Genomic DNA, 10,362 nt, shown 5'->3' on the forward strand with positions numbered 1-10,362 from the left:
GTTCTCTCTAGATTGAACAAGTTTCCATGCAATTGCGGTACATTCCCAGCAGGCTTTTTTTTTTTCTTTCTTGAAAGCATAATGCATTTTAAAAACTGATAAAATATACATAACATAAAATACATCATTTTAAACAGTGTTAAGTGCACAGTTCAGTGACAGTAAGTACATTCACATTGTTGTGCAACCGTCGCCTCTGTCCATCACTAGAACTCTTCCAGCTTCCCAAACTGAGACTCTGTCTCCATTAAACACTCCCCATCCCTCCCCATCCCTCCCCACCCCAGCCCCTGGCAACTATCATTCTCCTTTCCCTCGCTATGAATCTGACTATTCCAGGGACCTCACATAAGTGGAACCATGCAATGTTTGTCCTTTTGTGTTTGGCTTATTTGTCGACAAAAAAATCTCATGAGAGTTGTGCGTTAAGTTTTATTCGGGGCAAAATGAAGACTATAGCCTGAGAGCATCTCAGATAGCTCTGAGAAACTGCTCCAAAAAGGTAGGGGGACAGGTCAGCGTTATATGTGATTTCAGTGAAGGGGACTCTGTGCAGTCACATATGTTGGCAGATGCTGGCTGCTGGTCACGAGGAGCAGATGTCACCATGAATGACTTCAGTGCTTTTCCAAATATGAGGAAATGCAAGAAGTGGGCTCATAAAATCTTCTGAAAATATCTATCTGAAGGCCTGTTCTGCCAGTTTTTCTCGGAGCACAGAGGGCCTCATTCCTGATCTCCACCCTGAACTCCTTTCAGGGCGTGTTGAAGGTCAGTGGCTGCAGTTGCTTGTGACCGAATCCTCGTAGAGGCAGACGGCAAGTACCAATCTTTAGCTGGCACGCTTCACCTCAAAGTTCACCCAATGTTGTAGTATGCCAGCAGGATTTTTTTTTTTGATAGAAATTGACTTAAAAATTTATATGGACATGCAGTGGATCTGAAAGAGAACAGTTTAGGGAGGAAAAAGAATAAAGTTGGAACACTTATACTACTTGATTTCAAGATTTATTACAGGGCTTCCCTGGTGGCGCAGTGGTTGAGAATCTGCCTGCTAATGCAGGGGACACAGGTTCGAGCCCTGGTCTGGGAGGATCCCACATGCCGTGGAGCAACTACGCCTGTGAGCCACAACTACTGAGCCTGCGCGTCTGGAGCCTGTGCTCCGCAACAAGAGAGGCCGCGATAGTGAGAGGCCCCCGCAACGTGATGAAGAGTGGCCCCCGCTTGCCACAACTGGAGAAAGCCCTCGCACAGAAACGAAGACCCAACACAGCAAAAATAAATAAATTAATTAATAAACTCCTACCCCCAACATCTTCTTTAAAAAAAAAAAAAAAAAGATTTATTACAAAGTTACAGTAACTAAAACCGAGTGGTACTGGCACCAGGGTAGCCATGTCGATGAATAGAACAGAAAAAAAAAATCTAGAAACAGATACACAGATATGTGATCAGTTGGTTTTCGACAAGCCACTGAGGTAATTGAACGAGGAAAGGGTAGTTCTACCAGCAAACGGTGCTGGGACAACAGGACATCCACATGGAGCACAGTGAACCTTGGCTTCTACCTTCAGCGATATACAAACAGTCTGAAGTGAACCGTAAACTTACATGTAAGAACTAAAGTATAAAATTTCTAAGAGAGAACGTAGCAGAAATTCTCTGTGACCTTTGGTTAGGCAAAGATTTCTTAAATAGGACACAGAAAGCATAAACCATAAAAGAGAAAATCCCTCGGTTGGATTTTATCAAATCAAACTTTTGCTCCTCAGAAGACACTGTTAAGAAAATTAACAGCAATTCCAGTTTCCTTCAGGGAAGGAACTTAACACTGAGGCTTTCCTATTAACAAGTCATGGCAGGCTTTCCTGTCTCACTGTTTTCCATCTGGAAGGACTCTGGGTTCTTCTTTGACTCTGTAAGGCAGTTTAAAGCACGTGTGTGGGGTTTTTTTGTTTTTTTTTTTAATTTATTTTTTATTTTTATTTTTGGCTGTGTTGGGTCTTGGTTGCTGCACGTGGGCTTTCTCTCTAGTTGTGGCGAGCGGGGGCTACTCTTCGTTGCGGTGCGCGGGCTTCTCATTGCGGTGGCTTCTCGTTGCAGAGCACGGGCTCTAGGCGCACGGGCTTCAGTAGTTGTGGCGCGCGGGCTTCAGTAGTTGTGGCACACGGGCTCAGTAGCTGTGGCTCGTGGGCTCTAGAGCGCACGTTCAGTAGTTGTGGCACACGGGCTTAGTTGCTCCACGGCATGTGGGTTCTTCCCGGACCAGGGATCGAACCCGTGTTCCCTGCATTGGCAGGCAGATTCTCAACCACTGCGCCACCAGGGAAGCCCCGGCCTCTTGACTTTTTCACCAATACATTCGATTCATTTCCTCCTGACTTAAATTTCTTCTTTCCTTTAAAGGAAATCGTGTTCATCCTTTCAGTCCCACCTGGAAATCTTGCCTGGTTAATCCAGCTCTCACTTTTTATGGAAACCTTAAAACACCACCTCTATGTATGCCTCTTCTTATAAGGACACTAATCCTATCAGATCAGAGCCCCACCCTTATGACCTCATTTATCCTTAATTACCTCCTTATAGGCCTTATCTCCAAATACAGTCACACTGGGGGCTAGGGTTTCAACATATGCATTTTGGAGAGGACACAATTCAATCCATAGCACTAGCTGGTGCATAGCAGAACCTGGTCTAGAATCCAAGCTTCCTAACTCTTATTCCCAATCCCTTTTCTGAATACTCATAAATATTGCTTCTCTTGACCCTGCTATTGAAGTGACACACTTACAGATTTGAGGGAGTATTAGAGGCTTCTTTAGTTTTCCATACTGAATCTACTATCCTCTAAAGCAGGGGTTGGCAAGCTACAGTCCACAGGTCAAGTCCAGCTGGCCACCTGTTTTTGCTCAGCTGCTGAGTTAAGAATGGTTTTTACATTTTTAAATGGTTGGGCAAAAAAAAAAAAACAACAAAATCAAAAGAAGAATACTATTTCATGACACATGAAGATCATATCAAATCCAAGTTTCAGCACTTATAAAAAATGTTTCCTAGAGCACAGTCATGCCCATTTGTTTACATATTGTCTGTGACCGGGTTGGAGCTACAAGGGCAGAGCTGAGTAGTTGCGGCTGAGATGCTGTGGTCTCCAAAGCCTAAAATGTGTACTGTCTGCCACTTTACGTAAAATAACTTGCCCACCCCTGATCAGAAAGCCTCGGTTTTGTTCTCTTTTCTAAAAGAATGATAAATCGTGTGTGTATTTTAAGGTGAGTGACAGCATCCTGCAGCTTTTATCTTGACAAATTTTTGGATGTCCTAGTACCATGCAGCATAGTCCTATAACCTGGGGGCTCTTATGGGGCGCTTCTCACATGTCCCACTCAGGTCTGTGCTCAGAAGGGAGCCTGGGCTTGGGATCCAATGCTCTGCTTTTGCCGTCTTGGAATTCTTAACGATTTGTCTTTGAATTTGTGTCTTGGGAGTGCAGTCAGATGGGATAATGGAGCACGTGACGGGGTGAAGCGTCTCCCCCTCCCACCTCCCACCTCCCAGGGATGGTCGTTAGTCCCCACTCCTCGTCCCTGCTCGGCGGGGGGAGCTTGGGCACATTTACCCCAGGGGAGGGGGTGTCCGGTGGGTGTCCGACACTCCATCTGTGACCGTCCTCATGCCTGTCGGAGCGTGACATTAAAAACAAATAAAACCCACCATGACAGGTCAGGAGAGATCATGGAAGAAAGGAAAAGCCTTTTTTGTTTTCCTGCGTTTTGAATAAGGGGCCCTGCATTTTTATTTTGTTCAGGGCCCTGTGAATTATGTAGCTGCTCTGCTCTTCTGACCCGTAGCCTGGTGGTATTGAATAACTATACGGATCTATTTGTCTGCATTAGAGAGTGTTGTTAGCACATAAAAAGGGAGATAGGTGGCACTTGTCTTTGCTCTTTTATTTTCACTCCCAGTATCAGCATTTTAAGATAATCACTCTTTTGATGTACTAACATTCTTTAATATCTATTTGGCAAGGAAACAAGGCATTCGTTCCGGAATTAAAGGCTAACATGGTCAAAAGTTATGAATTTTCCGTTTGGTGCAGAGTTTAGCCATATTACAGATACTTAGTGAATGTTTCTTTTTATGGTCTTTCCATCTAAGGATGGCCAAGTGTTAGATGAATGTACTATTCTGAGGAAAAAATGCATAAAGTTTTTAAAAAGTCAGTTTTGCTGAGACAAACTATGCATCCCTTGAAGGGCAATTGTTTTTTAATAACAATTTTGATATATTACAGATCAAATGGAGTGCCCCAAACAGGAGCACAGCACATTTATACGTGTAGATACTAGGCCCCCCCAGTCTCTTTGTCACGGAGCCCCCAGGTGATTCTGATGAAGCCGGCCTGGTCCTAGTTCATAGCCGTGGAGAACTCCCGCCCGATCCATTGGCTTGACGCAGTCAGGGTCGAATACATTTCATCCTCCTTCAAGGGTCTTAAGAAATTCTGATCTTTGAGGCAATTGTTTGATCAGTGGTTTGGGGAACATGAGGCTGGAATTGTCTAGAAGAAATTTTATTTCATTTATTTCTTAGAGGGGAAGGGATATATAATGAGCAGAAAGGATTTCTTTTGGTGAAAGACCTACGTGAATAAAATGGTAGGTTTCTGCTTTTAAAAACATGTTTAGATGAGTTCATTTCTGAATAATTTTGATATTGAGTTTTACTCTTACGTTAGAAGTTCATATCTTCCTTTATTCATTGGTCTTGCAGGGAAGAAGGCAATGATATATGAGGATTCTTGGTTATTCTTGATTATTAGGCAGTTGGGCAATCATTCTTGATTATTAGGCAATTCAAGACCTTATTTTCAATTTACAGTTGATATACATTTCCTGCCTCTCCCCCCAGAGCCCGTTTCACTCTCCTAAACATCTCCTCCATAAGCAGGAGCAAGGGATTAGCAATGAAATACAAGCACATGCAGTGTTGCTGTGATCTGCTCAATGTATAATTTGGGGATGCACTGAATGTACTCAGTGTCCTTGTGGTTGTTAATGCTCTCTGACTTTAAAATGAAATGCAGACAAAACCCCAAATCAGATAGCAGTCAGTCACTCTAATGAGAGTTTGCATAAATATATTCCCTCTGCTGGGTTTTGAAATTTTGAAACGTATCTCTCATAGAATGAAAGGATTTGTTTACCTTAAAGGAACTGAAAGTCTCAGAATGCAGATGATGGGGAAGGTTTTATTTTTTATTTTTTTTGAGGGGGATTTTCTGATATCCCAGTAATCATGCTACCCTTGTTTAGTCTGGCTCTGAGCCTGCTTTGTCATTCTAGGGCTGGAACAGGGACTGAGGTTTCTTCTCTCAGTCATCTCTCTGCCTCCATGAAAAGACGGGGATGGAAGTTGGGGGCTGGAACATCAGGAAGTAAAGAGCTCTTCTCAGAGCCAGCTGGGACCTGGTACTTGCCCTACCTGAGCACGGAGGTCCCCTCCCTCCACCATGATTCCGCAGCTTTAGGAAACCGCTGTGAATCCAACCTTCTATCCTCCCTGAAGCTGAGCCTGGATCTTTTCCCCACCCTGTGCCTGAGGGTGGGGAGAGTGCCTTACTTGGCTTGCAGGCCAGTTAGGGCTGGAGGATGGAGGGCTGGTACCAAATGTGACCAAGAGAAGCTTAACTTTGGGCTCTGGAGGTAGGTTTCTAGGGAACTCTGGATTGGAGGAGTTGAACCCCTCAAAAAATGTGAGTTCGCTACATGGCATTAAGAGATATTATGGTTGGGACTTCCCTGGTGGTCCAGTGGTTAGGGCTTGGTCCTTTCACTGCCTTGGGCCCTGGTTTGATCGCAGGTCGGCGAACTAAGGTCCCACAAGCCGCGTGGCTCGGCCAAAAAAAAGAGAGCGATGTTATGGTCGACTGTGAAGCCCACATTTCAAAAACGAAGACTCAAGATTTAATCGCAACTCTTTCACCAACCAGCTGTGGCTTTAGGCAAGTAATGTAACTTCTGAGTCTTAGTTTCCTTATCTGTTAAAAAAAAGGGACTTTCTAAGATCCTTCCCAATAATATGTCTTGGGTCTCTGATGCTCTTAGGAAAACAGTCATTGTCACCACTGATTAGAAATACTGTAAAATGAACAGAGCATGAAGAGAAAAATTGAAGATATAGTTTTGTTTGTGTGCTGTAATACAGCATATACCTGGTTTTTGTCCTCAGTTTCTGGCCAAGCCTCAAAAATGCTTGGAATTTCCTGAGACAAGAGTGTCTTTGTTATGCTAATGAGGTGACTCAAGGTGAGCCCCTAGAAAGCTTCAGGATGGCGACTGGTCGCCAGAAAGCCCACATGGTTAGAAGGTTGGAACTTTGGGCCAGCCTGACCTCCAGGGAGTGGGGATGGGGTAGAGATGGAGTTCAGTCCTGTGGCCATTGACTTAATCAATCATGCATAGTAATGAGGCTCCGATCAAAGCTTTGGAGACCGGTTTTGGTGGCGCTTCCTGGTTGGTGAACACACTCATGTGGCCGGGAGGGTGGTATGACCAGCTTCCACGAGGAGGCGCCATGGAAGCTCTGCTTTCCCCCAGACCCCACAGACCCTGCCCTGTGCATCTCTTCATTAGGCTCTTTCTGAATTTTATCCTTTATATTATAATATACTGTAATCACAAGTAAAGTTTTAAATGACCTCTGTGAGTCATTCTAGCAAATTATTGAGACTGAGGGGATTGTGGGAACCCCCCAAATGCATATAGCTGGTTGATCAGATGTGCAGGTGGCCTGGGGACCCCACTTGTGGCTGGAGTCTGAAGTGAGGGTTGTATTGTGGACTCAGCCCTGACGCCTGTGGAGTACGATGCTCACCCCAGGTAGTCAGCGTCAGAACTGTGCTGCAGGACACCCAGATGGTGTCAGAGACTTGGTTTCAGAACCCCGTTTGCCTAGAATTAATATGAGTTATAATTACATGGACTGCCCACGCTGTATGCCTTATTACTATGGAGCCGAATACTACTTGTATTTGAATATGTCAACTTAGAGTTATTTAATATACAATTATTTGACTACAGTCCTAGACTCTTCATGGATACTGCAGCTTCACAGTTTGCTGCTCATTTATTTTGGTCATCTACTCACATGGTATGTTCGTGACTTGAAAAAAACAACATGCAAATGAAACTGAAGGAGTTCTTTCATTCCTTCATTCTTTCTTGTTTCTTTTCTTTTTTTTTGCTTTAAAAATTAAGTCATCAGGTATAAATACAAAATCATTGATAATTCCAATGGCAGATCTCAATGTAGACATTTGATCTTAGCTGAAAGGCTGATTGGCAAAAAAAAGCTAAAAGGCAATTCAGTTGTCGGTGTAGAACTAGAACCTAGAAATGCTCAGGTAAAGTGTCCAGATTCTGATGATTAGAGAAGGAAAGTGTATACGATAGAAAGTGTGTATGATGGCTGTGCTCATCACACAGGATTTTCCTCTAGTTCCTGGGCATGTGGGAAGACTTCCCCGATAGCTCACAGTTTCGCTAGCACCATCTCACCAGTTCTGGCCAATGGGCTGTAAGCAGAGGGAACAAGTGTCACTTCCAATCAGAGGCACTTATGAGCAGGTGTGAATATTCCATGTCCCATTAAACGCTGAAGCTATGTTAACATGGTGGCATCACAAGATGGTACAGCCTCCGTCAGCCTGGGTTCCTGAGTGACTGCAGAGCCTTCTACTGAACCACATTGGACGTGCCCCGTGAGGAAGAACTAAATTTTCATTATGTTAAGTTACTGATAGTTCAGGATTAATTTGTTACCACAGCCCATCCTCGGTTACCCTACTTAGTGCCTCTGTGTCCTTTTTTAGTATAGAGCTAAGTACCAGTCCTGGACTGGGCTCCTGAATGAATCTGATGACTTTGAAATTCTTGGTGGAAGATCTGAGCCTTGTGTAAAGAGAGAAATCCTCTGACATCTTACATTAGAAATAAGGAGCACTACTTAGCCAGGATTTCATGTTGCTTTTTCACATAGTGACTGGGTGTTGGAGCTGCAAAGACCCTTAGAGATCATTAAGGTCACTTAGCAGACACCATTTGTTGCATATCTAAATCCATCCCTTACCCTTTCTCTCTTGCTTACAGAGCCCATGTGCTCAGGGATAGGGCCGCCCTGAGCTCAGAGGTAAATCCTCATTGGTCTAAGCTAGTCATGTGATCTCATCCCTCTTTCCAGTGATTGGTTTAGGACTGAAAATGTGACACAGGTTCTGGCCAACGGTACATGAGAGTCAGTTCCCTGGGGGCTTCCTGGGAAAGGCTTTCCTTGCTTCTAAAATAGATATCTTGGGGGGAAAATAGATATCCTTGGGGGGAGATATCTTGGGGGGAAAAAAATCCACTTTTTACCTCAACACATGGCTGTGTGAAGTGTGATGCTTGGCTCTGGTAACCATTTCTGATCACGAGTGGAATCCACAGAAGAAGAGGAGCCAACAGGCTGAAGACTGCAGGGTGGGGAGAACTTTGGTTCCTGATGACGTTGTTGAGACTGAATAAACTAACCCTGGGAGAGCCCCACACCTGGACTTCTTAATACGTGAGATAAAATGTCCTTACCTCTATAAGATGTTATGGAAAAACCCGAATGAACTTTTTTTTTTTTTTTTTTTTTGCGGTACGCGGGCCTCTCTCTGTTGTGGCCTCTCCCGCTGCGGAGCACAGGCTCCAGACACGCAGCCTCAGCGGCCATGGCTCACGGGCCCAGCCGCTCCGCGGCATCTGGGATCTTCCCGGACCGGGGCACGAACGCGCGTCCCTTGCATCGGCAGGCGGACTCTCAACCACTGCGCCACCAGGGAAGCCCCCGAATGAACTTTTTGGTTAACCCAACATTTAAAATTTTTTTAATTTAAAAATTAAAAAAATATTTTACGAGCTCTATTGAGGTATAATTGACATATAACGTTGTATAAGTTTAAGGTGTACAGTGTGTTGATTTGATACTTTTATGTATTGCAAAAGGATACCACCATAGCGCTGGCTCATACCTCCATCCCCTCAAATAATTACCATTTCGTTTCTGTAGTGAGAGCATTTAAGATTTACTCTTTTAGCAAATTTCAAGTGTATTTCAGTGTTATTAGCTATAATCACGGGGCTGCACATTAGATCCCCAGAACCTGTTAATCTTATAACTGGAAGCTTGTACCCTTTGACCAATATCCCCCCATTTCCCCCACCCCGTCGCCCTTGGTAACCTTCACTCCACTCTCTGTTTTTCTACCTGAAGCTGAACTGTTTTTCTGCTAATTATACGTTCCCTTTTGTTTGACCCTATGTTGTATTATAATCTTTTAAAAATTTCTTACCATCCCGTCTCAGCTATGCTAAGAGTAAGCAAGGATCTGGGTGGTCTAGGAGCAGCAGACACTAGTGGTGGAGGCATTGATACTTGAAGGAAAAGATCTCCAAGGAGCAGCTGAAACTCACAAGAGTTGGAGTTGCTCAGTCACCTGACCCAGGTATTCTTTCAGAAGTTCCTGGGTTATTAGAACAACGGAATTCCCATATGCACAGATAAAAGCATTTGTTAAAAACAATGGGATTTGGACAAATTAATGTACACTCATTTCTTCCAATGCCCAGACATCCTGCCAGGCTGGCTGGGGAGCTGTAGAGCACAACAGTCTTTGGGGCAGCTCAGGTTGTGCGAACTTCTGGGGTACCCCTTGGCTGTGTGGTAACTCGTGGTACTTCAAATCCTCATCCACAGATCCAGCATCAAATGAAACAGGGATCACCTATTTTAAAAACACATTTTCAATGAACCATGGCGGGCTGCTCGCCCACTTAGAGTGCTGTACCATATTTGGAGGATGAGATAGTCATTAATCAAGAACGGTAATGGTTGGCTATTTTCGGCAATACTGAGATGGTTTGTGGGAAGAGTACTCTGTCTCCTAATTATTTAAAAACAGGCCAATCACCAGCAGAGTCTTAGAAGGCTTGGTTCTTCTCTGCCTGCTGCCTTCTTATCTCCCTGATCCCAGCACCTCCAAGATTGCTGCGCCACAAATGGCAAAGGAAAGACAGGAGGGAAACAAACCTTCCAGCTTTTTTTCATTTGATAAAAGATGAATATATATGTATCACTGAATCACGTTGCTTTATAGTAGAAATTAACACAACACTGTAAATCAACTATACTTCAATAAAATAAATTTTTTCTAAAAAAGCTTTTTCCCATGTAAAAGTGAAACAACATGTAAAACATTGCCCAGCTTAAACGGTTCTTGGCTCCTTAAATAGGTTGATTAATCAAACCTCGAGTTATTTTAGAGACAGCACTGCA

This window comes from Tursiops truncatus, chromosome 10 (genome assembly GCF_011762595.2).
Source record: "Tursiops truncatus isolate mTurTru1 chromosome 10, mTurTru1.mat.Y, whole genome shotgun sequence".
Taxonomy (NCBI): domain Eukaryota; kingdom Metazoa; phylum Chordata; class Mammalia; order Artiodactyla; family Delphinidae; genus Tursiops; species Tursiops truncatus.